Source organism: Astatotilapia calliptera, chromosome 22 (assembly GCF_964374335.1).
Source record: "Astatotilapia calliptera chromosome 22, fAstCal68.1, whole genome shotgun sequence".
NCBI classification, from domain to species: domain Eukaryota; kingdom Metazoa; phylum Chordata; class Actinopteri; order Cichliformes; family Cichlidae; genus Astatotilapia; species Astatotilapia calliptera.
The window spans coordinates 12,281,200-12,306,298 of record NC_137442.1 but is presented as its reverse complement, the minus strand read 5'-3'; the positions used below and the strand labels follow the sequence as shown (position 1 = coordinate 12,306,298).

Sequence of the window (25,099 nt, the reverse complement as noted above, 5' to 3'; positions counted from 1 at the left end):
GACGACTGAATGTCTCCCGGGGAATCTTCTCCCCAGATCTGGACCAGGGCATCACTGAGCTCCTGGACAGTCTGAGTTCCAACCTGGTGGTGTCAGATGGACCAAAGCTAAATGTCCCAGGGGACATTTATTGTATTGAATTTTGGTCAAGTAGGCCAATATAGGGTTGGGGGGTGGGGAGTGTCGGTCAGCGGTATCAGTCCCCACGCAAACTGCCTGCATACTCTTGTCGGATGAGGCCGGGAAGCAGGAAGAAAGCCAAGAGCCATTGCACCAGCGTAGGGTCTGACAGTGGGTCGGAGAATTTCATGCCCATACCTAACTGCACTCATTGTGCCGTTGCCTTGCCTGTAGAGGCCTGTGCATACCTCAGTGCATGTGCCTCTCCAGACCATCACTGACCCACCAGCAAAGCACTCATAATCAAGGATGTTACATTCAGCATAAAGTTCCCCACGACTTCTCGGGAAGCTTTCACATGTGTTATGTGTTCTAAGGTTAAATCCGCTGTCCTCTGTGAAAAGCACAGGGTGCCAGTGGTGGAGGTGGCAATTCTGGTATTCCATGACAAATGCCAGATACAAGCGGGATTTCAATTCAGGCTTCCACTTAGAAAGCAGAGCTCTGTCATGTTAACGAAAGCTCTTCACTACAAAAGTTCCTATAACCTGCAAAGCTGATTTCACAGCAACCCTACAGCTACCTCAACAAGCCGCACTTTGTTGAGTTTAACACACAAAGGTTGATGAAGCTCTTGAAAACATATTTTTAAGTAAAGAAAGTAGATGTCAGGAGTGGGATTTGAACCCACGCCTCCATTTGGAGACCAGAAGTCCCTTTTGTCTGGAAGGAGCCTATCCTTGAGTCTGGCGCCTTAGACCACTCGGCCATCCTGACGAGTTGACCAACCACCTCTTCAAAGTCATCCTGGATGTTCAAATGTCCCAACCACCTCAGCAGGCTCCTTTCGATGTGGAGGAGTTGCAGCTGTAATCTGAGTTCCTCCTGAAATACTAAGCTTGTCATCCAATCTCCGAGGACGAGCACTGCCACCCGACGGAGAAAACTCATTGCCGCTGCTTATATCTGTGAGCTCATGCTTTCATTCACTACCCACAGTTTGTGACCCTAGGTGAGAGTAGGGATGCTGGTAAACCTAGAGTGTTGCTTTTTTGCTAAGCTCTCTTGAAATTTAGTCCAGAATCATCAAATTAAATGGTGGAGATTTGGACTTGTGCAGACACGACAGTGTAACTTTGTTTTCTGTTACCATACATTCATCTTCCTTTGCACAACACGCCATTTGCTGTTCTCTATACACACGTGTTTTCTCTCTTGCGGGCATTTGCACAAAAGTCCCCTCGCCCAACGTGGGGCTCGAACCCACGACCCTGAGATTAAGAGTCTCATGCTCTCCCGACTGAGCTAGCTGGGCTTCTTCAGCAGCAAGGCTTTAAGATGGACACAGGTTCTTATAGCTGGGGGAGGTTGACTAGCATTTCAAGCGCAGGCAAAGAAAGCACAGGCTACTTTCAAGTTTTTCTATCATCCATTCAAGCTCTTATGTCCTTGTATGCATGCCACACCACGGGGCATGCTCCGATTGAGACGACTGAATGTCTCCCGGGGAATCTTCTCCCCAGATCTGGACCAGGGCATCACTGAGCTCCTGGACAGTCTGAGTTCCAACCTGGTGGTGTCAGATGGACCAAAGCTAAATGTCCCAGGGGTGTTGTATTGAATTTTGGTCAAGTAGGCCAATATAGGGTTGGGGGGTGGGGAGTGTCGGTCAGCGGTATCAGTCCCCACGCAAACTGCCTGCATACTCTTGTCGGATGAGGCCGGGAAGCAGGAAGAAAGCCAAGAGCCATTGCACCAGCGTAGGGTCTGACAGTGGGTCGGAGAATTTCATGCCCATACCTAACTGCACTCATTGTGCCGTTGCCTTGCCTGTAGAGGCCTGTGCATACCTCAGTGCATGTGCCTCTCCAGACCATCACTGACCCACCAGCAAAGCACTCATAATCAAGGATGTTACATTCAGCATAAAGTTCCCCACGACTTCTCGGGAAGCTTTCACATGTGTTATGTGTTCTAAGGTTAAATCCGCTGTCCTCTGTGAAAAGCACAGGGTGCCAGTGGTGGAGGTGGCAATTCTGGTATTCCATGACAAATGCCAGATACAAGCGGGATTTCAATTCAGGCTTCCACTTAGAAAGCAGAGCTCTGTCATGTTAACGAAAGCTCTTCACTACAAAAGTTCCTATAACCTGCAAAGCTGATTTCACAGCAACCCTACAGCTACCTCAACAAGCCGCACTTTGTTGAGTTTAACACACAAAGGTTGATGAAGCTCTTGAAAACATATTTTTAAGTAAAGAAAGTAGATGTCAGGAGTGGGATTTGAACCCACGCCTCCATTTGGAGACCAGAAGTCCCTTTTGTCTGGAAGGAGCCTATCCTTGAGTCTGGCGCCTTAGACCACTCGGCCATCCTGACGAGTTGACCAACCACCTCTTCAAAGTCATCCTGGATGTTCAAATGTCCCAACCACCTCAGCAGGCTCCTTTCGATGTGGAGGAGTTGCAGCTGTAATCTGAGTTCCTCCTGAAATACTAAGCTTGTCATCCAATCTCCGAGGCCGAGCACTGCCACCCGACGGATAAAACTCATTGCCGCTGCTTATATCTGTGAGCTCATGCTTTCATTCACTACCCACAGTTTGTGACCCTAGGTGAGAGTAGGGATGCTGGTAAACCTAGAGTGTTGCTTTTTTGCTAAGCTCTCTTGAAATTTAGTCCAGAATCATCAAATTAAATGGTGGAGATTTGGACTTGTGCAGACACGACAGTGTAACTTTGTTTTCTGTTACCATACATTCATCTTCCTTTGCACAACACGCCATTTGCTGTTCTCTATACACACATGTTTTCTCTCTTGCGGGCATTTGCACAAAAGTCCCCTCGCCCAACGTGGGGCTCGAAACCACGACCTTGAGATTAAGAGTCTCATGCTCTCCCGACTGAGCTAGCTGGGCTTCTTCAGCAGCAAGGCTTTAAGATGGACACAGGTTCTTATAGCTGGGGGAGGTTGACTAGCATTTCAAGCGCAGGCAAAGAAAGCACAGGCTACTTTCAAGTTTTTCTATCATCCATTCAAGCTCTTATGTCCTTGTATGCATGCCACACCACGGGGCATGCTCCGATTGAGACGACTGAATGTCTCCCGGGGAATCTTCTCCCCAGATCTGGACCAGGGCATCACTGAGCTCCTGGACAGTCTGAGTTCCAACCTGGTGGTGTCAGATGGACCAAAGCTAAATGTCCCAGGGGTGTTGTATTGAATTTTAGTCAAGTAGGCCAATATAGGGTTGGGGGGTGGGGAGTGTCGGTCAGCGGTATCAGTCCCCACGCAAACTGCCTGCATACTCTTGTCGGATGAGGCCGGGAAGCAGGAAGAAAGCCAAGAGCCATTGCACCAGCGTAGGGTCTGACAGTGGGTCGGAGAATTTCATGCCCATACCTAACTGCACTCATTGTGCCGTTGCCTTGCCTGTAGAGGCCTGTGCATACCTCAGTGCATGTGCCTCTCCAGACCATCACTGACCCACCAGCAAAGCACTCATAATCAAGGATGTTACATTCAGCATAAAGTTCCCCACGACTTCTCGGGAAGCTTTCACATGTGTTATGTGTTCTAAGGTTAAATCCGCTGTCCTCTGTGAAAAGCACAGGGTGCCAGTGGTGGAGGTGGCAATTCTGGTATTCCATGACAAATGCCAGATACAAGCGGGATTTCAATTCAGGCTTCCACTTAGAAAGCAGAGCTCTGTCATGTTAACGAAAGCTCTTCACTACAAAAGTTCCTATAACCTGCAAAGCTGATTTCACAGCAACCCTACAGCTACCTCAACAAGCCGCACTTTGTTGAGTTTAACACACAAAGGTTGATGAAGCTCTTGAAAACATATTTTTAAGTAAAGAAAGTAGATGTCAGGAGTGGGATTTGAACCCACGCCTCCATTTGGAGACCAGAAGTCCCTTTTGTCTGGAAGGAGCCTATCCTTGAGTCTGGCGCCTTAGACCACTCGGCCATCCTGACGAGTTGACCAATGACCTCTTCAAAGTCATCCTGGATGTTCAAATGTCCCAACCACCTCAGCAGGCTCCTTTCGATGTGGAGGAGTTGCAGCTGTAATCTGAGTTCCTCCTGAAATACTAAGCTTGTCATCCAATCTCCGAGGCCGAGCACTGCCACCCGACGGAGAAAACTCATTGCCGCTGCTTATATCTGTGAGCTCATGCTTTCATTCACTACCCACAGTTTGTGACCCTAGGTGAGAGTAGGGATGCAGGTAAACCTAGAGTGTTGCTTTTTCGCTAAGCTCTCTTGAAATTTAGTCCAGAATCATCAAATGGTGGAGACGTGGACTTGTGCAGACACGACAGTGTAACTTTGGTTTCTGTTACCATACATTCATCTTCCTTTGCACAACACGCCATTTGCTGTTCTCTATACACACGTGTTTTCGCTCTTGCGGGCATTTGCACAAAAGTCCCCTCGCCCAACGTGGGGCTCGAACCCACGACCCTGAGATTAAGAGTCTCATGCTCTCCCGACTGAGCTAGCTGGGCTTCTTCAGCAGCAAGGCTTTAAGATGGACACAGGTTCTTATAGCTGGGGGAGGTTGACTAGCATTTCAAGCGCAGGCAAAGAAAGCACAGGCTACTTTCAAGTTTTTCTATCATCCATTCAAGCTCTTATGTCCTTGTATGCATGCCACACCACGGGGCATGCTCCGATTGAGACGACTGAATGTCTCCCGGGGAATCTTCTCCCCAGATCTGGACCAGGGCATCACTGAGCTCCTGGACAGTCTGAGTTCCAACCTGGTGGTGTCAGATGGACCAAAGCTAAATGTCCCAGGGGTGTTGTATTGAATTTTGGTCAAGTAGGCCAATATAGGGTTGGGGGGTGGGGAGTGTCGGTCAGCGGTATCAGTCCCCACGCAAACTGCCTGCATACTCTTGTCGGATGAGGCCGGGAAGCAGGAAGAAAGCCAGGAGCCATTGCACCAGCGTAGGGTCTGACAGTGGGTCGGAGAATTTCATGCCCATACCTAACTGCACTCATTGTGCCGTTGCCTTGCCTGTAGAGGCCTGTGCATACCTCAATGCATGTGCCTCTCCAGACCATCACTGACCCACCAGCAATGCACTCATAATCAAGGATGTTACATTCAGCATAACGTTCCCCACGACTTCTCGGGAAGCTTTCACATGTGTTATATGTTCTAAGGTTAAATCCGCTGTCCTCTGTGAAAAGCACAGGGTGCCAGTGGTGGAGGTGGCAATTCTGGTATTCCATGACAAATGCCAGATACAAGCGGGATTTCAATTCAGGCTTCCACTTAGAAAGCAGAGCTCTGTCATGTTAACGAAAGCTCTTCACTACAAAAGTTCCTATAACCTGCAAAGCTGATTTCACAGCAACCCTACAGCTACCTCAACAAGCCGCACTTTGTTGAGTTTAACACACAAAGGTTGATGAAGCTCTTGAAAACATATTTTTAAGTAAAGAAAGTAGATGTCAGGAGTGGGATTTGAACCCACGCCTCCATTTGGAGACCAGAAGTCCCTTTTGTCTGGAAGGAGCCTATCCTTGAGTCTGGCGCCTTAGACCACTCGGCCATCCTGACGAGTTGACCAACCACCTCTTCAAAGTCATCCTGGATGTTCAAATGTCCCAACCACCTCAGCAGGCTCCTTTCGATGTGGAGGAGTTGCAGCTGTAATCTGAGTTCCTCCTGAAATACTAAGCTTGTCATCCAATCTCCGAGGCCGAGCACTGCCACCCGACGGAGAAAACTCATTGCCGCTGCTTATATCTGTGAGCTCATGCTTTCATTCACTACCCACAGTTTGTGACCCTAGGTGAGAGTAGGGATGCTGGTAAACCTAGAGTGTTGCTTTTTTGCTAAGCTCTCTTGAAATTTAGTCCAGAATCATCAAATTAAATGGTGGAGATTTGGACTTGTGCAGACACGACAGTGTAACTTTGTTTTCTGTTACCATACATTCATCTTCCTTTGCACAACACGCCATTTGCTGTTCTCTATACACACGTGTTTTCGCTCTTGCGGGCATTTGCACAAAAGTCCCCTCGCCCAACGTGGGGCTCGAACCCACGACCCTGAGATTAAGAGTCTCATGCTCTCCCGACTGAGCTAGCTGGGCTTCTTCAGCAGCAAGGCTTTAAGATGGACACAGGTTCTTATAGCTGGGGGAGGTTGACTAGCATTTCAAGCGCAGGCAAAGAAAGCACAGGCTACTTTCAAGTTTTTCTATCATCCATTCAAGCTCTTATGTCCTTGTATGCATGCCACACCACGGGGCATGCTCCGATTGAGACGACTGAATGTCTCCCGGGGAATCTTCTCCCCAGATCTGGACCAGGGCATCACTGAGCTCCTGGACAGTCTGAGTTCCAACCTGGTGGTGTCAGATGGACCAAAGCTAAATGTCCCAGGGGTGTTGTATTGAATTTTGGTCAAGTAGGCCAATATAGGGTTGGGGGGTGGGGAGTGTCGGTCAGCGGTATCAGTCCCCACGCAAACTGCCTGCATACTCTTGTCGGATGAGGCCGGGAAGCAGGAAGAAAGCCAGGAGCCATTGCACCAGCGTAGGGTCTGACAGTGGGTCGGAGAATTTCATGCCCATACCTAACTGCACTCATTGTGCCGTTGCCTTGCCTGTAGAGGCCTGTGCATACCTCAATGCATGTGCCTCTCCAGACCATCACTGACCCACCAGCAATGCACTCATAATCAAGGATGTTACATTCAGCATAACGTTCCCCACGACTTCTCGGGAAGCTTTCACATGTGTTATATGTTCTAAGGTTAAATCCGCTGTCCTCTGTGAAAAGCACAGGGTGCCAGTGGTGGAGGTGGCAATTCTGGTATTCCATGACAAATGCCAGATACAAGCGGGATTTCAATTCAGGCTTCCACTTAGAAAGCAGAGCTCTGTCATGTTAACGAAAGCTCTTCACTACAAAAGTTCCTATAACCTGCAAAGCTGATTTCACAGCAACCCTACAGCTACCTCAACAAGCCGCACTTTGTTGAGTTTAACACACAAAGGTTGATGAAGCTCTTGAAAACATATTTTTAAGTAAAGAAAGTAGATGTCAGGAGTGGGATTTGAACCCACGCCTCCATTTGGAGACCAGAAGTCCCTTTTGTCTGGAAGGAGCCTATCCTTGAGTCTGGCGCCTTAGACCACTCGGCCATCCTGACGAGTTGACCAACCACCTCTTCAAAGTCATCCTGGATGTTCAAATGTCCCAACCACCTCAGCAGGCTCCTTTCGATGTGGAGGAGTTGCAGCTGTAATCTGAGTTCCTCCTGAAATACTAAGCTTGTCATCCAATCTCCGAGGCCGAGCACTGCCACCCGACGGAGAAAACTCATTGCCGCTGCTTATATCTGTGAGCTCATGCTTTCATTCACTACCCACAGTTTGTGACCCTAGGTGAGAGTAGGGATGCTGGTAAACCTAGAGTGTTGCTTTTTTGCTAAGCTCTCTTGAAATTTAGTCCAGAATCATCAAATTAAATGGTGGAGATTTGGACTTGTGCAGACACGACAGTGTAACTTTGTTTTCTGTTACCATACATTCATCTTCCTTTGCACAACACGCCATTTGCTGTTCTCTATACACACGTGTTTTCGCTCTTGCGGGCATTTGCACAAAAGTCCCCTCGCCCAACGTGGGGCTCGAACCCACGACCCTGAGATTAAGAGTCTCATGCTCTCCCGACTGAGCTAGCTGGGCTTCTTCAGCAGCAAGGCTTTAAGATGGACACAGGTTCTTATAGCTGGGGGAGGTTGACTAGCATTTCAAGCGCAGGCAAAGAAAGCACAGGCTACTTTCAAGTTTTTCTATCATCCATTCAAGCTCTTATGTCCTTGTATGCATGCCACACCACGGGGCATGCTCCGATTGAGACGACTGAATGTCTCCCGGGGAATCTTCTCCCCAGATCTGGACCAGGGCATCACTGAGCTCCTGGACAGTCTGAGTTCCAACCTGGTGGTGTCAGATGGACCAAAGCTAAATGTCCCAGGGGTGTTGTATTGAATTTTGGTCAAGTAGGCCAATATAGGGTTGGGGGGTGGGGAGTGTCGGTCAGCGGTATCAGTCCCCACGCAAACTGCCTGCATACTCTTGTCGGATGAGGCCGGGAAGCAGGAAGAAAGCCAGGAGCCATTGCACCAGCGTAGGGTCTGACAGTGGGTCGGAGAATTTCATGCCCATACCTAACTGCACTCATTGTGCCGTTGCCTTGCCTGTAGAGGCCTGTGCATACCTCAGTGCATGTGCCTCTCCAGACCATCACTGACCCACCAGCAAAGCACTCATAATCAAGGATGTTACATTCAGCATAAAGTTCCCCACGACTTCTCGGGAAGCTTTCACATGTGTTATGTGTTCTAAGGTTAAATCCGCTGTCCTCTGTGAAAAGCACAGGGTGCCAGTGGTGGAGGTGGCAATTCTGGTATTCCATGACAAATGCCAGATACAAGCGGGATTTCAATTCAGGCTTCCACTTAGAAAGCAGAGCTCTGTCATGTTAACGAAAGCTCTTCACTACAAAAGTTCCTATAACCTGCAAAGCTGATTTCACAGCAACCCTACAGCTACCTCAACAAGCCGCACTTTGTTGAGTTTAACACACAAAGGTTGATGAAGCTCTTGAAAACATATTTTTAAGTAAAGAAAGTAGATGTCAGGAGTGGGATTTGAACCCACGCCTCCATTTGGAGACCAGAAGTCCCTTTTGTCTGGAAGGAGCCTATCCTTGAGTCTGGCGCCTTAGACCACTCGGCCATCCTGACGAGTTGACCAACCACCTCTTCAAAGTCATCCTGGATGTTCAAATGTCCGAACCACCTCAGCAGGCTCCTTTCGATGTGGAGGAGTTGCAGCTGTAATCTGAGTTCCTCCTGAAATACTAAGCTTGTCATCCAATCTCCGAGGCCGAGCACTGCCACCCGACGGAGAAAACTCATTGCCGCTGCTTATATCTGTGAGCTCATGCTTTCATTCACTACCCACAGTTTGTGGCCCTAGGTGAGAGTAGGGATGCTGGTAAACCTAGAGTGTTGCTTTTTTGCTAAGCTCTCTTGAAATTTAGTCCAGAATCATCAAATTAAATGGTGGAGATTTGGACTTGTGCAGACACGACAGTGTAACTTTGTTTTCTGTTACCATACATTCATCTTCCTTTGCACAACACGCCATTTGCTGTTCTCTATACACACGTGTTTTCTCTCTTGCGGGCATTTGCACAAAAGTCCCCTCACCCAACGTGGGGCTCGAACCCACGACCCTGAGATTAAGAGTCTCATGCTCTCCCGACTGAGCTAGCTGGGCTTCTTCAGCAGCAAGGCTTTAAGATGGACACAGGTTCTTATAGCTGGGGGAGGTTGACTAGCATTTCAAGCGCAGGCAAAGAAAGCACAGGCTACTTTCAAGTTTTTCTATCATCCATTCAAGCTCTTATGTCCTTGTATGCATGCCACACCACGGGGCATGCTCCGATTGAGACGACTGAATGTCTCCCGGGGAATCTTCTCCCCAGATCTGGACCAGGGCATCACTGAGCTCCTGGACAGTCTGAGTTCCAACCTGGTGGTGTCAGATGGACCAAAGCTAAATGTCCCAGGGGACATTTATTGTATTGAATTTTGGTCAAGTAGGCCAATATAGGGTTGGGGGGTGGGGAGTGTCGGTCAGCGGTATCAGTCCCCACGCAAACTGCCTGCATACTCTTGTCGGATGAGGCCGGGAAGCAGGAAGAAAGCCAAGAGCCATTGCACCAGCGTAGGGTCTGACAGTGGGTCGGAGAATTTCATGCCCATACCTAACTGCACTCATTGTGCCGTTGCCTTGCCTGTAGAGGCCTGTGCATACCTCAGTGCATGTGCCTCTCCAGACCATCACTGACCCACCAGCAAAGCACTCATAATCAAGGATGTTACATTCAGCATAAAGTTCCCCACGACTTCTCGGGAAGCTTTCACATGTGTTATGTGTTCTAAGGTTAAATCCGCTGTCCTCTGTGAAAAGCACAGGGTGCCAGTGGTGGAGGTGGCAATTCTGGTATTCCATGACAAATGCCAGATACAAGCGGGATTTCAATTCAGGCTTCCACTTAGAAAGCAGAGCTCTGTCATGTTAACGAAAGCTCTTCACTACAAAAGTTCCTATAACCTGCAAAGCTGATTTCACAGCAACCCTACAGCTACCTCAACAAGCCGCACTTTGTTGAGTTTAACACACAAAGGTTGATGAAGCTCTTGAAAACATATTTTTAAGTAAAGAAAGTAGATGTCAGGAGTGGGATTTGAACCCACGCCTCCATTTGGAGACCAGAAGTCCCTTTTGTCTGGAAGGAGCCTATCCTTGAGTCTGGCGCCTTAGACCACTCGGCCATCCTGACGAGTTGACCAACCACCTCTTCAAAGTCATCCTGGATGTTCAAATGTCCGAACCACCTCAGCAGGCTCCTTTCGATGTGGAGGAGTTGCAGCTGTAATCTGAGTTCCTCCTGAAATACTAAGCTTGTCATCCAATCTCCGAGGCCGAGCACTGCCACCCGACGGAGAAAACTCATTGCCGCTGCTTATATCTGTGAGCTCATGCTTTCATTCACTACCCACAGTTTGTGACCCTAGGTGAGAGTAGGGATGCTGGTAAACCTAGAGTGTTGCTTTTTTGCTAAGCTCTCTTGAAATTTAGTCCAGAATCATCAAATTAAATGGTGGAGATTTGGACTTGTGCAGACACGACAGTGTAACTTTGTTTTCTGTTACCATACATTCATCTTCCTTTGCACAACACGCCATTTGCTGTTCTCTATACACACGTGTTTTCGCTCTTGCGGGCATTTGCACAAAAGCCCCCTCGCCCAACGTGGGGCTCGAACCCACGACCCTGAGATTAAGAGTCTCATGCTCTCCCGACTGAGCTAGCTGGGCTTCTTCAGCAGCAAGGCTTTAAGATGGACACAGGTTCTTATAGCTGGGGGAGGTTGACTAGCATTTCAAGCGCAGGCAAAGAAAGCACAGGCTACTTTCAAGTTTTTCTATCATCCATTCAAGCTCTTATGTCCTTGTATGCATGCCACACCACGGGGCATGCTCCGATTGAGACGACTGAATGTCTCCCGGGGAATCTTCTCCCCAGATCTGGACCAGGGCATCACTGAGCTCCTGGACAGTCTGAGTTCCAACCTGGTGGTGTCAGATGGACCAAAGCTAAATGTCCCAGGGGTGTTGTATTGAATTTTGGTCAAGTAGGCCAATATAGGGTTGGGGGGTGGGGAGTGTCGGTCAGCGGTATCAGTCCCCACGCAAACTGCCTGCATACTCTTGTCGGATGAGGCCGGGAAGCAGGAAGAAAGCCAAGAGCCATTGCACCAGCGTAGGGTCTGACAGTGGGTCGGAGAATTTCATGCCCATACCTAACTGCACTCATTGTGCCGTTGCCTTGCCTGTAGAGGCCTGTGCATACCTCAGTGCATGTGCCTCTCCAGACCATCACTGACCCACCAGCAAAGCACTCATAATCAAGGATGTTACATTCAGCATAAAGTTCCCCACGACTTCTCGGGAAGCTTTCACATGTGTTATGTGTTCTAAGGTTAAATCCGCTGTCCTCTGTGAAAAGCACAGGGTGCCAGTGGTGGAGGTGGCAATTCTGGTATTCCATGACAAATGCCAGATACAAGCGGGATTTCAATTCAGGCTTCCACTTAGAAAGCAGAGCTCTGTCATGTTAACGAAAGCTCTTCACTACAAAAGTTCCTATAACCTGCAAAGCTGATTTCACAGCAACCCTACAGCTACCTCAACAAGCCGCACTTTGTTGAGTTTAACACACAAAGGTTGATGAAGCTCTTGAAAACATATTTTTAAGTAAAGAAAGTAGATGTCAGGAGTGGGATTTGAACCCACGCCTCCATTTGGAGACCAGAAGTCCCTTTTGTCTGGAAGGAGCCTATCCTTGAGTCTGGCGCCTTAGACCACTCGGCCATCCTGACGAGTTGACCAACCACCTCTTCAAAGTCATCCTGGATGTTCAAATGTCCGAACCACCTCAGCAGGCTCCTTTCGATGTGGAGGAGTTGCAGCTGTAATCTGAGTTCCTCCTGAAATACTAAGCTTGTCATCCAATCTCCGAGGCCGAGCACTGCCACCCGACGGAGAAAACTCATTGCCGCTGCTTATATCTGTGAGCTCATGCTTTCATTCACTACCCACAGTTTGTGACCCTAGGTGAGAGTAGGGATGCTGGTAAACCTAGAGTGTTGCTTTTTTGCTAAGCTCTCTTGAAATTTAGTCCAGAATCATCAAATTAAATGGTGGAGATTTGGACTTGTGCAGACACGACAGTGTAACTTTGTTTTCTGTTACCATACATTCATCTTCCTTTGCACAACACGCCATTTGCTGTTCTCTATACACACGTGTTTTCGCTCTTGCGGGCATTTGCACAAAAGCCCCCTCGCCCAACGTGGGGCTCGAACCCACGACCCTGAGATTAAGAGTCTCATGCTCTCCCGACTGAGCTAGCTGGGCTTCTTCAGCAGCAAGGCTTTAAGATGGACACAGGTTCTTATAGCTGGGGGAGGTTGACTAGCATTTCAAGCGCAGGCAAAGAAAGCACAGGCTACTTTCAAGTTTTTCTATCATCCATTCAAGCTCTTATGTCCTTGTATGCATGCCACACCACGGGGCATGCTCCGATTGAGACGACTGAATGTCTCCCGGGGAATCTTCTCCCCAGATCTGGACCAGGGCATCACTGAGCTCCTGGACAGTCTGAGTTCCAACCTGGTGGTGTCAGATGGACCAAAGCTAAATGTCCCAGGGGTGTTGTATTGAATTTTGGTCAAGTAGGCCAATATAGGGTTGGGGGGTGGGGAGTGTCGGTCAGCGGTATCAGTCCCCACGCAAACTGCCTGCATACTCTTGTCGGATGAGGCCGGGAAGCAGGAAGAAAGCCAAGAGCCATTGCACCAGCGTAGGGTCTGACAGTGGGTCGGAGAATTTCATGCCCATACCTAACTGCACTCATTGTGCCGTTGCCTTGCCTGTAGAGGCCTGTGCATACCTCAGTGCATGTGCCTCTCCAGACCATCACTGACCCACCAGCAAAGCACTCATAATCAAGGATGTTACATTCAGCATAAAGTTCCCCACGACTTCTCGGGAAGCTTTCACATGTGTTATGTGTTCTAAGGTTAAATCCGCTGTCCTCTGTGAAAAGCACAGGGTGCCAGTGGTGGAGGTGGCAATTCTGGTATTCCATGACAAATGCCAGATACAAGCGGGATTTCAATTCAGGCTTCCACTTAGAAAGCAGAGCTCTGTCATGTTAACGAAAGCTCTTCACTACAAAAGTTCCTATAACCTGCAAAGCTGATTTCACAGCAACCCTACAGCTACCTCAACAAGCCGCACTTTGTTGAGTTTAACACACAAAGGTTGATGAAGCTCTTGAAAACATATTTTTAAGTAAAGAAAGTAGATGTCAGGAGTGGGATTTGAACCCACGCCTCCATTTGGAGACCAGAAGTCCCTTTTGTCTGGAAGGAGCCTATCCTTGAGTCTGGCGCCTTAGACCACTCGGCCATCCTGACGAGTTGACCAACCACCTCTTCAAAGTCATCCTGGATGTTCAAATGTCCCAACCACCTCAGCAGGCTCCTTTCGATGTGGAGGAGTTGCAGCTGTAATCTGAGTTCCTCCTGAAATACTAAGCTTGTCATCCAATCTCCGAGGCCGAGCACTGCCACCCGACGGAGAAAACTCATTGCCGCTGCTTATATCTGTGAGCTCATGCTTTCATTCACTACCCACAGTTTGTGACCCTAGGTGAGAGTAGGGATGCTGGTAAACCTAGAGTGTTGCTTTTTTGCTAAGCTCTCTTGAAATTTAGTCCAGAATCATCAAATTAAATGGTGGAGATTTGGACTTGTGCAGACACGACAGTGTAACTTTGTTTTCTGTTACCATACATTCATCTTCCTTTGCACAACACGCCATTTGCTGTTCTCTATACACACGTGTTTTCTCTCTTGCGGGCATTTGCACAAAAGTCCCCTCGCCCAACGTGGGGCTCGAACCCACGACCCTGAGATTAAGAGTCTCATGCTCTCCCGACTGAGCTAGCTGGGCTTCTTCAGCAGCAAGGCTTTAAGATGGACACAGGTTCTTATAGCTGGGGGAGGTTGACTAGCATTTCAAGCGCAGGCAAAGAAAGCACAGGCTACTTTCAAGTTTTTCTATCATCCATTCAAGCTCTTATGTCCTTGTATGCATGCCACACCACGGGGCATGCTCCGATTGAGACGACTGATTGTCTCCCGGGGAATCTTCTCCCCAGATCTGGACCAGGGCATCACTGAGCTCCTGGACAGTCTGAGTTCCAACCTGGTGGTGTCAGATGGACCAAAGCTAAATGTCCCAGGGGTGTTGTATTGAATTTTGGTCAAGTAGGCCAATATAGGGTTGGGGGGTGGGGAGTGTCGGTCAGCGGTATCAGTCCCCACGCAAACTGCCTGCATACTCTTGTCGATGAGGCCGGGAAGCAGGAAGAAAGCCAAGAGCCATTGCACCAGCGTAGGGTCTGACAGTGGGTCGGAGAATTTCATGCCCATACCTAACTGCACTCATTGTGCCGTTGCCTTGCCTGTAGAGGCCTGTGCATACCTCAGTGCATGTGCCTCTCCAGACCATCACTGACCCACCAGCAAAGCACTCATAATCAAGGATGTTACATTCAGCATAAAGTTCCCCACGACTTCTCGGGAAGCTTTCACATGTGTTATGTGTTCTAAGGTTAAATCCGCTGTCCTCTGTGAAAAGCACAGGGTGCCAGTGGTGGAGGTGGCAATTCTGGTATTCCATGACAAATGCCAGATACAAGCGGGATTTCAATTCAGGCTTCCACTTAGAAAGCAGAGCTCTGTCATGTTAACGAAAGCTCTTCACTACAAAAGTTCCTATAACCTGCAAAGCTGATTTCACAGCAACCCTACAGCTACCTCAACAAGCCGCACTTTGTTGAGTTTAACACACAAAGGTTGATGAAGCTCTTGAAAACATATTTTTAAGTAAAGAAAGTAGATGTCAGGAGTGGGATTTGAACCCACGCCTCCATTTGGAGACCAGAAGTCCCTTTTGTCTGGAAGGAGCCTATCCTTGAGTCTGGCGCCTTAGACCACTCGGCCATCCTGACGAGTTGACCAACCACCTCTTCAAAGTCATCCTGGATGTTCAAATGTCCCAACCACCTCAGCAGGCTCCTTTCGATGTGGAGGAGTTGCAGCTGTAATCTGAGTTCCTCCTGAAATACTAAGCTTGTCATCCAATCTCCGAGGCCGAGCACTGCCACCCGACGGATAAAACTCATTGCCGCTGCTTATATCTGTGAGCTCATGCTTTCATTCACTACCCACAGTTTGTGACCCTAGGTGAGAGTAGGGATGCTGGTAAACCTAGAGTGTTGCTTTTTTGCTAAGCTCTCTTGAAATTTAGTCCAGAATCATCAAATTAAATGGTGGAGATTTGGACTTGTGCAGACACGACAGTGTAACTTTGTTTTCTGTTACCATACATTCATCTTCCTTTGCACAACACGCCATTTGCTGTTCTCTATACACACGTGTTTTCTCTCTTGCGGGCATTTGCACAAAAGTCCCCTCGCCCAACGTGGGGCTCGAACCCACGACCCTGAGATTAAGAGTCTCATGCTCTCCCGACTGAGCTAGCTGGGCTTCTTCAGCAGCAAGGCTTTAAGATGGACACAGGTTCTTATAGCTGGGGGAGGTTGACTAGCATTTCAAGCGCAGGCAAAGAAAGCACAGGCTACTTTCAAGTTTTTCTATCATCCATTCAAGCTCTTATGTCCTTGTATGCATGCCACACCACGGGGCATGCTCCGATTGAGACGACTGAATGTCTCCCGGGGAATCTTCTCCCCAGATCTGGACCAGGGCATCACTGAGCTCCTGGACAGTCTGAGTTCCAACCTGGTGGTGTCAGATGGACCAAAGCTAAATGTCCCAGGGGTGTTGTATTGAATTTTAGTCAAGTAGGCCAATATAGGGTTGGGGGGTGGGGAGTGTCGGTCAGCGGTATCAGTCCCCACGCAAACTGCCTGCATACTCTTGTCGGATGAGGCCGGGAAGCAGGAAGAAAGCCAAGAGCCATTGCACCAGCGTAGGGTCTGACAGTGGGTCGGAGAATTTCATGCCCATACCTAACTGCACTCATTGTGCCGTTGCCTTGCCTGTAGAGGCCTGTGCATACCTCAGTGCATGTGCCTCTCCAGACCATCACTGACCCACCAGCAAAGCACTCATAATCAAGGATGTTACATTCAGCATAAAGTTCCCCACGACTTCTCGGGAAGCTTTCACATGTGTTATGTGTTCTAAGGTTAAATCCGCTGTCCTCTGTGAAAAGCACAGGGTGCCAGTGGTGGAGGTGGCAATTCTGGTATTCCATGACAAATGCCAGATACAAGCGGGATTTCAATTCAGGCTTCCACTTAGAAAGCAGAGCTCTGTCATGTTAACGAAAGCTCTTCACTACAAAAGTTCCTATAACCTGCAAAGCTGATTTCACAGCAACCCTACAGCTACCTCAACAAGCCGCACTTTGTTGAGTTTAACACACAAAGGTTGATGAAGCTCTTGAAAACATATTTTTAAGTAAAGAAAGTAGATGTCAGGAGTGGGATTTGAACCCACGCCTCCATTTGGAGACCAGAAGTCCCTTTTGTCTGGAAGGAGCCTATCCTTGAGTCTGGCGCCTTAGACCACTCGGCCATCCTGACGAGTTGACCAATGTCCTCTTCAAAGTCATCCTGGATGTTCAAATGTCCGAACCACCTCAGCAGGCTCCTTTCGATGTGGAGGAGTTGCAGCTGTAATCTGAGTTCCTCCTGAAATACTAAGCTTGTCATCCAATCTCCGAGGCCGAGCACTGCCACCCGACGGAGAAAACTCATTGCCGCTGCTTATATCTGTGAGCTCATGCTTTCATTCACTACCCACAGTTTGTGACCCTAGGTGAGAGTAGGGATGCAGGTAAACCTAGAGTGTTGCTTTTTCGCTAAGCTCTTTTGAAATTTAGTCCAGAATCATCAAATGGTGGAGACGTGGACTTGTGCAGACACGACAGTGTAACTTTGGTTTCTGTTACCATACATTCATCTTCCTTTGCACAACACGCCATTTGCTGTTCTCTATACACACGTGTTTTCGCTCTTGCGGGCATTTGCACAAAAGTCCCCTCGCCCAACGTGGGGCTCGAACCCACGACCCTGAGATTAAGAGTCTCATGCTCTCCCGACTGAGCTAGCTGGGCTTCTTCAGCAGCAAGGCTTTAAGATGGACACAGGTTCTTATAGCTGGGGGAGGTTGACTAGCATTTCAAGCGCAGGCAAAGAAAGCACAGGCTACTTTCAAGTTTTTCTATCATCCATTCAAGCTCTTATGTCCTTGTATGCATGCCACACCACGGGGCATGCTCCGATTGAGACGACTGAATGTCTCCCGGGGAATCTTCTCCCCAGATCTGGACCAGGGCATCACTGAGCTCCTGGACAGTCTGAGTTCCAACCTGGTGGTGTCAGATGGACCAAAGCTAAATGTCCCAGGGGTGTTGTATTGAATTTTGGTCAAGTAGGCCAATATAGGGTTGGGGGGTGGGGAGTGTCGGTCAGCGGTATCAGTCCCCACGCAAACTGCCTGCATACTCTTGTCGGATGAGGCCGGGAAGCAGGAAGAAAGCCAGGAGCCATTGCACCAGCGTAGGGTCTGACAGTGGGTCGGAGAATTTCATGCCCATACCTAACTGCACTCATTGTGCCGTTGCCTTGCCTGTAGAGGCCTGTGCATACCTCAATGCATGTGCCTCTCCAGACCATCACTGACCCACCAGCAATGCACTCATAATCAAGGATGTTACATTCAGCATAACGTTCCCCACGACTTCTCGGGAAGCTTTCACATGTGTTATATGTTCTAAGGTTAAATCCGCTGTCCTCTGTGAAAAGCACAGGGTGCCAGTGGTGGAGGTGGCAATTCTGGTATTCCATGACAAATGCCAGATACAAGCGGGATTTCAATTCAGGCTTCCACTTAGAAAGCAGAGCTCTGTCATGTTAACGAAAGCTCTTCACTACAAAAGTTCCTATAACCTGCAAAGCTGATTTCACAGCAACCCTACAGCTACCTCAACAAGCCGCACTTTGTTGAGTTTAACACACAAAGGTTGATGAAGCTCTTGAAAACATATTTTTAAGTAAAGAAAGTAGATGTCAGGAGTGGGATTTGAACCCACGCCTCCATTTGGAGACCAGAAGTCCCTTTTGTCTGGAAGGAGCCTATCCTTGAGTCTGGCGCCTTAGACCACTCGGCCATCCTGACGAGTTGACCAATGACCTCTTCAAAGTCATCCTGGATGTTCAAATGTCCCAACCACCTCAGCAGGCTCCTTTCGATGTGGAGGAGTTGCAGCTGTAATCTGAGTTCCTCCTGAAATACTAAGCTTGTCATCCAATCTCCGAGGCCGAGCACTGCCACCCGACGGAGAAAACTCATTGCCGCTGCTTATATCTGTGAGCTCATGCTTTCATTCACTACCCACAGTTTGTGACCCTAGGTGAGAGTAGGGATGCTGGTAAACCTAGAGTGTTGCTTTTTTGCTAAGCTCTCTTGAAATTTAGTCCAGAATCATCAAATTAAATGGTGGAGATTTGGACTTGTGCAGACACGACAGTGTAACTTTGTTTTCTGTTACCATACATTCATCTTCCTTTGCACAACACGCCATTTGCTGTTCTCTATACACACGTGTTTTCGCTCTTGCGGGCATTTGCACAAAAGTCCCCTCGCCCAACGTGGGGCTCGAACCCACGACCCTGAGATTAAGAGTCTCATGCTCTCCCGACTGAGCTAGCTGGGCTTCTTCAGCAGCAAGGCTTTAAGATGGACACAGGTTCTTATAGCTGGGGGAGGTTGACTAGCATTTCAAGCGCAGGCAAAGAAAGCACAGGCTACTTTCAAGTTTTTCTATCATCCATTCAAGCTCTTATGTCCTTGTATGCATGCCACACCACGGGGCATGCTCCGATTGAGACGACTGAATGTCTCCCGGGGAATCTTCTCCCCAGATCTGGACCAGGGCATCACTGAGCTCCTGGACAGTCTGAGTTCCAACCTGGTGGTGTCAGATGGACCAAAGCTAAATGTCCCAGGGGTGTTGTATTGAATTTTGGTCAAGTAGGCCAATATAGGGTTGGGGGGTGGGGAGTGTCGGTCAGCGGTATCAGTCCCCACGCAAACTGCCTGCATACTCTTGTCGGATGAGGCCGGGAAGCAGGAAGAAAGCCAGGAGCCATTGCACCAGCGTAGGGTCTGACAGTGGGTCGGAGAATTTCATGCCCATACCTAACTGCACTCATTGTGCCGTTGCCTTGCCTGTAGAGGCCTGTGCATACCTCAGTGCATGTGCCTCTCCAGACCATCACTGACCCACCAGCAAAGCACTCATAATCAAGGATGTTACATTCAGCATAACGTTCCCCACGACTTCTCGGGAAGCTTTCACATGTGTTATATGTTCTAAGGTTAAATCCGCTGTCCTCTGTGAAAAGCACAGGGTGCCAGTGGTGGAGGTGGCAATTCTGGTATTCCATGACAAATGCCAGATACAAGCGGGATTTCAATTCAGGCTTCCACTTAGAAAGCAGAGCTCTGTCATGTTAACGAAAGCTCTTCACTACAAAAGTTCCTATAACCTGCAAAGCTGATTTCACAGCAACCCTACAGCTACCTCAACAAGCCGCACTTTGTTGAGTTTAACACACAAAGGTTGATGAAGCTCTTGAAAACATATTTTTAAGTAAAGAAAGTAGATGTCAGGAGTGGGATTTGAAACCACGCCTCCATTTGGAGACCAGAAGTCCCTTTTGTCTGGAAGGAGCCTATCCTTGAGTCTGGCGCCTTAGACCACTCGGCCATCCTGACGAGTTGACCAACAACCTCTTCAAAGTCATCCTGGATGTTCAAATGTCCGAACCACCTCAGCAGGCTCCTTTCGATGTGGAGGAGTTGCAGCTGTAATCTGAGTTCCTCCTGAAATACTAAGCTTGTCATCCAATCTCCGAGGCCGAGCACTGCCACCCGACGGAGAAAACTCATTGCCGCTGCTTATATCTGTGAGCTCATGCTTTCATTCACTACCCACAGTTTGTGGCCCTAGGTGAGAGTAGGGATGCTGGTAAACCTAGAGTGTTGCTTTTTTGCTAAGCTCTCTTGAAATTTAGTCCAGAATCCTCAAATTAAATGGTGGAGATTTGGACTTGTGCAGACACGACAATGTAACTTTGTTTTCTGTTACCATACATTCATCTTCCTTTGCACAACACGCCATTTGCTGTTCTCTATACACACGTGTTTTCTCTCTTGCGGGCATTTGCACAAAAGTCCCCTCGCCCAACGTGGGGCTCGAACCCACGACCCTGAGATTAAGAGTCTCATGCGCTCCCGACTGAGCTAGCTGGGCTTCTTCAGCAGCAAGGCTTTAAGATGGACACAGGTTCTTATAGCTGGGGGAGGTTGACTAGCATTTCAAGCGCAGGCAAAGAAAGCACAGGCTACTTTCAAGTTTTTCTATCATCCATTCAAGCTCTTATGTCCTTGTATGCATGCCACACCACGGGGCATGCTCCGATTGAGACGACTGAATGTCTCCCGGGGAATCTTCTCCCCAGATCTGGACCAGGGCATCACTGAGCTCCTGGACAGTCTGAGTTCCAACCTGGTGGCGTCAGATGGACCAAAGCTAAATGTCCCAGGGGTGTTGTATTGAATTTTGGTCAAGTAGGCCAATATAGGGTTGGGGGGTGGGGAGTGTCGGTCAGCGGTATCAGTCCCCACGCAAACTGCCTGCATACTCTTGTCGGATGAGGCCGGGAAGCAGGAAGAAAGCCAGGAGCCATTGCACCAGCGTAGGGTCTGACAGTGGGTCGGAGAATTTCATGCCCATACCTAACTGCACTCATTGTGCCGTTGCCTTGCCTGTAGAGGCCTGTGCATACCTCAATGCATGTGCCTCTCCAGACCATCACTGACCCACCAGCAATGCACTCATAATCAAGGATGTTACATTCAGCATAACGTTCCCCACGACTTCTCGGGAAGCTTTCACATGTGTTATATGTTCTAAGGTTAAATCCGCTGTCCTCTGTGAAAAGCACAGGGTGCCAGTGGTGGAGGTGGCAATTCTGGTATTCCATGACAAATGCCAGATACAAGCGGGATTTCAATTCAGGCTTCCACTTAGAAAGCAGAGCTCTGTCATGTTAACGAAAGCTCTTCACTACAAAAGTTCCTATAACCTGCAAAGCTGATTTCACAGCAACCCTACAGCTACCTCAACAAGCCGCACTTTGTTGAGTTTAACACACAAAGGTTGATGAAGCTCTTGAAAACATATTTTTAAGTAAAGAAAGTAGATGTCAGGAGTGGGATTTGAACCCACGCCTCCATTTGGAGACCAGGGCCCTGTTTCAGGAAGCCGGTTTAGTGGAAAAACTGAGTAAGTATACCCTGAGTTAACGAAAACTCTGGGTTTTCGGTTTCACAAAGCGAGTTCAGCTGCAGCCTGAGTGAGTCACTATGACGACACACGCCGTGAAGCTAACCTGCCCCCTAGCAGGTTTACCACAACTAACCCTGACTGTCTCCGCCCCTTTGTCGGAAACCTGACAGTAGGAAGTCTCAGACATGGCGTGTCCCTTCCTTGAAGAGCCGGTAGATATCGAAGCCCAAATTCTCCGCAGAGCTCTCCGCCGGGAGAGAGTGATTCGAGCGCGTCTGGACATCTTACCTGATGATTTCCTGTGCGAACGTTACCGTTTCTCAGCACAATCTATAATTTATTTGGATAACATCCTCAGGCCATATATTACGCATGTGACACATCGCGGACATGCTCTCAGTTCATTGCATATTATTTGTATTGCACTTCGGTTCTTGCAAACGGGAGCTTTCTGTATAATATTGGTGACGCTGAGCACGTTTCCAAGGCTACCGTCTGTCGGGCAGTCAGGAATGTTACAGTTGCACTGAAACGTCTCCTGTACTCGTCTGTGGTGTTCCCCGGTCACAGACCCACAAGATTCATCAAAGAGGGATGCCACAAAATTGCAGGTATCAGGATGAACAAAACTTAATTTATGATGTGGTGATACTTGAACTACTACTTAAATTTTACATTTATTTTCAGGGTTCCCAGGCGTGATTGGCTGTATAGATGGTACTCACATTCCAATTATTGCTCCTTCAGTAAATGAAGGAGACTATGTGAACAGGAAGTCTTTCCACAGCATTAATGTACAGGTACATAGTTCCCTGTAGCATTTCAAACTAACAAATTATTTCATCATAGTAATGGATGCTAATTTGTGTTCTCTGCACTGTGAAGATCATATATGATGCTGCCAACATTATCACAAATGTGGAAGCCAAGTGGCCAGGCTCTGTCCATGACTCACAAATATTCCGTGAATGTACACTGAGCACAAAATTTGGACATGGTGAGTTGAGAATACTTTAAAATATATAAAGACCAATTGCTTCAGGGACATTTGAACTGAAGTGTATCCTTCTGTCTTAGGAGAGTTCACTGGCTACTTGCTTGGTGATAGGGGGTATCCATGTTTACCCTATTTGCTTACCCCTTACCCTGACCCTGAACCGGGCCCACAGCAGCGATATAATCTGGCTAATTGCAGGACAAGAGCCAGAGTTGAAATGACTATCGGAATGCTTAAGGCCCGGTTCCAGTGCCTGCAAAGACTCAGGGTCACCCCAGAAAGGGCATGTGACATTATTGTGGCATGTGTGATTCTTCACAACATTGCCACAATTAGAGGAGAACACTGTCCTTCTGAACCAAACATCAGCAGTGATCCAAACCATGAACATCCTGACCCTCCCACGGACATACAAGATGGAAGCGCAGTCAGAGACACCATATGTCACAATCATTTCTTTTGACCCATCACCTCAACATGTTGAAAGAAGAATAAACAGATTTTTTGTTCAACTGGCTTTATTGGTCGCCTGTGTTTCCTGTACACAAAGTATTAAAAGATGTAAACCTCATAAAGTGTCTCTGTTGCTTCCTCCTCTGTAACAGCTGTCAATGTTTCTTCATTATTTTCCTGTAGTAAAGAAATAAACAACATTGCTGTTCTACTGTAAACTCATATAATCTGTGGAGTATTACTCACAACTGCATGTTGGTCTGGCTCAACAGGAGGCTGCACCAGATGCAGTACACCATCACCATCAACTGATAGAATATGAGGTTTATACAGGTCACTTATAACTTACAAGGGACCAAATGGCAATTAACAAACATACCAATCACCTTACACTTCATTGTCATTATGCTCTCAAAGACAACCAAGACTGAGGCAAGGCAAAATCAGTAGGAAAATAACTTCACTACAAAATAATCCATTATGGTAAAGAGTTTATCAAATGAATGAGTAGCACTGCGAAGGTGACTGTGAAGAAAGGATGTATGCACATCATGTATTATTTTGGATTTACCCCCTATGTAGGCACTTGTGTCTTGCGGGGTTATTGACTCAGAGGATGTCCCCGCAGAGATGCCTTCGGCCACAGGGCGCCCACTGTTTTGGCTGAGGGCCAACTGCTCAGCCTCTGTGAGTGGTGGTGGTGGAGGACCCCCATCTGTTTTTCGGGCCTCCGCTTTTTTTCTGTTGGCTATAACGGGTCACATTTGAGCATACAGAGTAAGCAAATATGTACTTGTAATGTGCTCAGATAATTTCAATAAGTGCTTACAGACAGAAAATTAATGTAGCCTCTAACTGCAATTGATTTACATGGGACAAACAGACCAAGCACTATGGCTCATAATACAATTACACCTTACCTGTTTGGACTATATTTTTATATTTCATTTTTACTTGCTGCCAGGCACGTTTGGGGCCTGTTGGGTTGCACCTGCGCTCACATCACGTCACAAAATCAAATGTATAAAATAACAAATAAAATAACATATGATAAAATAACGTGTTAAATGGGTGGAAATCCCTCGATCAATGTTTAAATTAACACTCACGCATTGACTCTGTCGGCTATGTTTTGCCATGCATGCTCACTTTCTTTTCGCTGTGTTACTTTTTTCCGCGGAATTTGCATGTTATCGGCATATGCTGCCATCAGAATTTCGGCCTCAAGCGCTGTAAAATACATTGACCGCGCCTTCTTTCCCTCCGTCTCCATGGTGACTCGCTTAATCTGTGCTCCGCTTATCAGGGCTTTATGTATCCTCGTCCGCGCGCTTCACTTGGGGTTAAAGCAACTCCGCCTTGATTGAACTAATTGTTATCAGCCTTTCTGAAACGGAATATTCCGAGTTGGACAGTTCGGGGTTACTCAACCGTGAGTGTCGTTTTTCACTCTGAGTTTTCCAAACCGGCTTCCTGAAACAGGGCCCAGAAGTCCCTTTTGTCTGGAAGGAGCCTATCCTTGAGTCTGGCGCCTTAGACCACTCGGCCATCCTGACGAGTTGACCAACCACCTCTTCAAAGTCATCCTGGATGTTCAAATGTCCCAACCACCTCAGCAGGCTCCTTTCGATGTGGAGGAGTTGCAGCTGTAATCTGAGTTCCTCCTGAAATACTAAGCTTGTCATCCAATCTCCGAGGCCGAGCACTGCCACCCGACGGATAAAACTCATTGCCGCTGCTTATATCTGTGAGCTCATGCTTTCATTCACTACCCACAGTTTGTGACCCTAGGTGAGAGTAGGGATGCTGGTAAACCTAGAGTGTTGCTTTTTTGCTAAGCTCTCTTGAAATTTAGTCCAGAATCATCAAATTAAATGGTGGAGATTTGGACTTGTGCAGACACGACAGTGTAACTTTGTTTTCTGTTACCATACATTCATCTTCCTTTGCACAACACG

General features: G+C 48.0%; 1 long non-coding RNA gene and 26 other non-coding genes across 27 annotated transcripts; 1 reads left to right on the top strand and 26 right to left on the bottom strand.

Moving 5' to 3' along the window:
* Nucleotides 1-786: 786 nt before the first annotated feature.
* Nucleotides 787-897, bottom strand: trnal-caa (transfer RNA leucine (anticodon CAA)). The gene is made up of 2 exons: nucleotides 860-897; nucleotides 787-832 (listed from the first exon to the last, which is right to left on the bottom strand). It is a non-coding gene; the product is annotated as a tRNA-Leu (tRNA).
* A 465-nt stretch (nucleotides 898-1,362) lies between these two features.
* trnak-cuu (transfer RNA lysine (anticodon CUU)) lies at nucleotides 1,363-1,435 on the bottom strand. Its single transcript has one exon. It is a non-coding gene; the product is annotated as a tRNA-Lys (tRNA).
* Nucleotides 1,436-2,388: 953 nt separating this feature from the next.
* Nucleotides 2,389-2,499, bottom strand: trnal-caa (transfer RNA leucine (anticodon CAA)). The gene is made up of 2 exons: nucleotides 2,462-2,499; nucleotides 2,389-2,434 (listed from the first exon to the last, which is right to left on the bottom strand). It is a non-coding gene; the product is annotated as a tRNA-Leu (tRNA).
* A 465-nt stretch (nucleotides 2,500-2,964) lies between these two features.
* Nucleotides 2,965-3,037, bottom strand: trnak-cuu (transfer RNA lysine (anticodon CUU)). The gene has a single exon. It is a non-coding gene; the product is annotated as a tRNA-Lys (tRNA).
* Nucleotides 3,038-3,990: 953 nt separating this feature from the next.
* Nucleotides 3,991-4,101, bottom strand: trnal-caa (transfer RNA leucine (anticodon CAA)). Its single transcript has 2 exons — nucleotides 4,064-4,101; nucleotides 3,991-4,036 (listed from the first exon to the last, which is right to left on the bottom strand). It is a non-coding gene; the product is annotated as a tRNA-Leu (tRNA).
* Nucleotides 4,102-4,561: 460 nt separating this feature from the next.
* Nucleotides 4,562-4,634, bottom strand: trnak-cuu (transfer RNA lysine (anticodon CUU)). The gene has a single exon. It is a non-coding gene; the product is annotated as a tRNA-Lys (tRNA).
* Nucleotides 4,635-5,587: 953 nt separating this feature from the next.
* trnal-caa (transfer RNA leucine (anticodon CAA)) lies at nucleotides 5,588-5,698 on the bottom strand. The gene is made up of 2 exons: nucleotides 5,661-5,698; nucleotides 5,588-5,633 (listed from the first exon to the last, which is right to left on the bottom strand). It is a non-coding gene; the product is annotated as a tRNA-Leu (tRNA).
* Nucleotides 5,699-6,163: 465 nt separating this feature from the next.
* trnak-cuu (transfer RNA lysine (anticodon CUU)) lies at nucleotides 6,164-6,236 on the bottom strand. The gene has a single exon. It is a non-coding gene; the product is annotated as a tRNA-Lys (tRNA).
* A 953-nt stretch (nucleotides 6,237-7,189) lies between these two features.
* Nucleotides 7,190-7,300, bottom strand: trnal-caa (transfer RNA leucine (anticodon CAA)). Its single transcript has 2 exons — nucleotides 7,263-7,300; nucleotides 7,190-7,235 (listed from the first exon to the last, which is right to left on the bottom strand). It is a non-coding gene; the product is annotated as a tRNA-Leu (tRNA).
* Nucleotides 7,301-7,765: 465 nt separating this feature from the next.
* trnak-cuu (transfer RNA lysine (anticodon CUU)) lies at nucleotides 7,766-7,838 on the bottom strand. The gene has a single exon. It is a non-coding gene; the product is annotated as a tRNA-Lys (tRNA).
* A 953-nt stretch (nucleotides 7,839-8,791) lies between these two features.
* Nucleotides 8,792-8,902, bottom strand: trnal-caa (transfer RNA leucine (anticodon CAA)). Its single transcript has 2 exons — nucleotides 8,865-8,902; nucleotides 8,792-8,837 (listed from the first exon to the last, which is right to left on the bottom strand). It is a non-coding gene; the product is annotated as a tRNA-Leu (tRNA).
* A 465-nt stretch (nucleotides 8,903-9,367) lies between these two features.
* Nucleotides 9,368-9,440, bottom strand: trnak-cuu (transfer RNA lysine (anticodon CUU)). The gene has a single exon. It is a non-coding gene; the product is annotated as a tRNA-Lys (tRNA).
* A 958-nt stretch (nucleotides 9,441-10,398) lies between these two features.
* Nucleotides 10,399-10,509, bottom strand: trnal-caa (transfer RNA leucine (anticodon CAA)). The gene is made up of 2 exons: nucleotides 10,472-10,509; nucleotides 10,399-10,444 (listed from the first exon to the last, which is right to left on the bottom strand). It is a non-coding gene; the product is annotated as a tRNA-Leu (tRNA).
* A 465-nt stretch (nucleotides 10,510-10,974) lies between these two features.
* On the bottom strand, nucleotides 10,975-11,047 carry trnak-cuu (transfer RNA lysine (anticodon CUU)). Its single transcript has one exon. It is a non-coding gene; the product is annotated as a tRNA-Lys (tRNA).
* A 953-nt stretch (nucleotides 11,048-12,000) lies between these two features.
* trnal-caa (transfer RNA leucine (anticodon CAA)) lies at nucleotides 12,001-12,111 on the bottom strand. Its single transcript has 2 exons — nucleotides 12,074-12,111; nucleotides 12,001-12,046 (listed from the first exon to the last, which is right to left on the bottom strand). It is a non-coding gene; the product is annotated as a tRNA-Leu (tRNA).
* Nucleotides 12,112-12,576: 465 nt separating this feature from the next.
* On the bottom strand, nucleotides 12,577-12,649 carry trnak-cuu (transfer RNA lysine (anticodon CUU)). Its single transcript has one exon. It is a non-coding gene; the product is annotated as a tRNA-Lys (tRNA).
* A 953-nt stretch (nucleotides 12,650-13,602) lies between these two features.
* Nucleotides 13,603-13,713, bottom strand: trnal-caa (transfer RNA leucine (anticodon CAA)). Its single transcript has 2 exons — nucleotides 13,676-13,713; nucleotides 13,603-13,648 (listed from the first exon to the last, which is right to left on the bottom strand). It is a non-coding gene; the product is annotated as a tRNA-Leu (tRNA).
* Nucleotides 13,714-14,178: 465 nt separating this feature from the next.
* trnak-cuu (transfer RNA lysine (anticodon CUU)) lies at nucleotides 14,179-14,251 on the bottom strand. Its single transcript has one exon. It is a non-coding gene; the product is annotated as a tRNA-Lys (tRNA).
* A 952-nt stretch (nucleotides 14,252-15,203) lies between these two features.
* trnal-caa (transfer RNA leucine (anticodon CAA)) lies at nucleotides 15,204-15,314 on the bottom strand. Its single transcript has 2 exons — nucleotides 15,277-15,314; nucleotides 15,204-15,249 (listed from the first exon to the last, which is right to left on the bottom strand). It is a non-coding gene; the product is annotated as a tRNA-Leu (tRNA).
* A 465-nt stretch (nucleotides 15,315-15,779) lies between these two features.
* trnak-cuu (transfer RNA lysine (anticodon CUU)) lies at nucleotides 15,780-15,852 on the bottom strand. The gene has a single exon. It is a non-coding gene; the product is annotated as a tRNA-Lys (tRNA).
* A 953-nt stretch (nucleotides 15,853-16,805) lies between these two features.
* trnal-caa (transfer RNA leucine (anticodon CAA)) lies at nucleotides 16,806-16,916 on the bottom strand. Its single transcript has 2 exons — nucleotides 16,879-16,916; nucleotides 16,806-16,851 (listed from the first exon to the last, which is right to left on the bottom strand). It is a non-coding gene; the product is annotated as a tRNA-Leu (tRNA).
* A 460-nt stretch (nucleotides 16,917-17,376) lies between these two features.
* On the bottom strand, nucleotides 17,377-17,449 carry trnak-cuu (transfer RNA lysine (anticodon CUU)). Its single transcript has one exon. It is a non-coding gene; the product is annotated as a tRNA-Lys (tRNA).
* Nucleotides 17,450-18,402: 953 nt separating this feature from the next.
* On the bottom strand, nucleotides 18,403-18,513 carry trnal-caa (transfer RNA leucine (anticodon CAA)). The gene is made up of 2 exons: nucleotides 18,476-18,513; nucleotides 18,403-18,448 (listed from the first exon to the last, which is right to left on the bottom strand). It is a non-coding gene; the product is annotated as a tRNA-Leu (tRNA).
* A 465-nt stretch (nucleotides 18,514-18,978) lies between these two features.
* trnak-cuu (transfer RNA lysine (anticodon CUU)) lies at nucleotides 18,979-19,051 on the bottom strand. Its single transcript has one exon. It is a non-coding gene; the product is annotated as a tRNA-Lys (tRNA).
* Nucleotides 19,052-20,004: 953 nt separating this feature from the next.
* On the bottom strand, nucleotides 20,005-20,115 carry trnal-caa (transfer RNA leucine (anticodon CAA)). The gene is made up of 2 exons: nucleotides 20,078-20,115; nucleotides 20,005-20,050 (listed from the first exon to the last, which is right to left on the bottom strand). It is a non-coding gene; the product is annotated as a tRNA-Leu (tRNA).
* Nucleotides 20,116-20,580: 465 nt separating this feature from the next.
* Nucleotides 20,581-20,653, bottom strand: trnak-cuu (transfer RNA lysine (anticodon CUU)). Its single transcript has one exon. It is a non-coding gene; the product is annotated as a tRNA-Lys (tRNA).
* A 1,703-nt stretch (nucleotides 20,654-22,356) lies between these two features.
* On the top strand, nucleotides 22,357-23,263 carry LOC145423419 (uncharacterized). The gene is made up of 3 exons (XR_013904461.1): nucleotides 22,357-22,491; nucleotides 22,577-22,688; nucleotides 22,769-23,263. It is a non-coding gene; the product is annotated as an uncharacterized LOC145423419 (long non-coding RNA).
* Nucleotides 23,264-25,099: the final 1,836 nt, after the last annotated feature.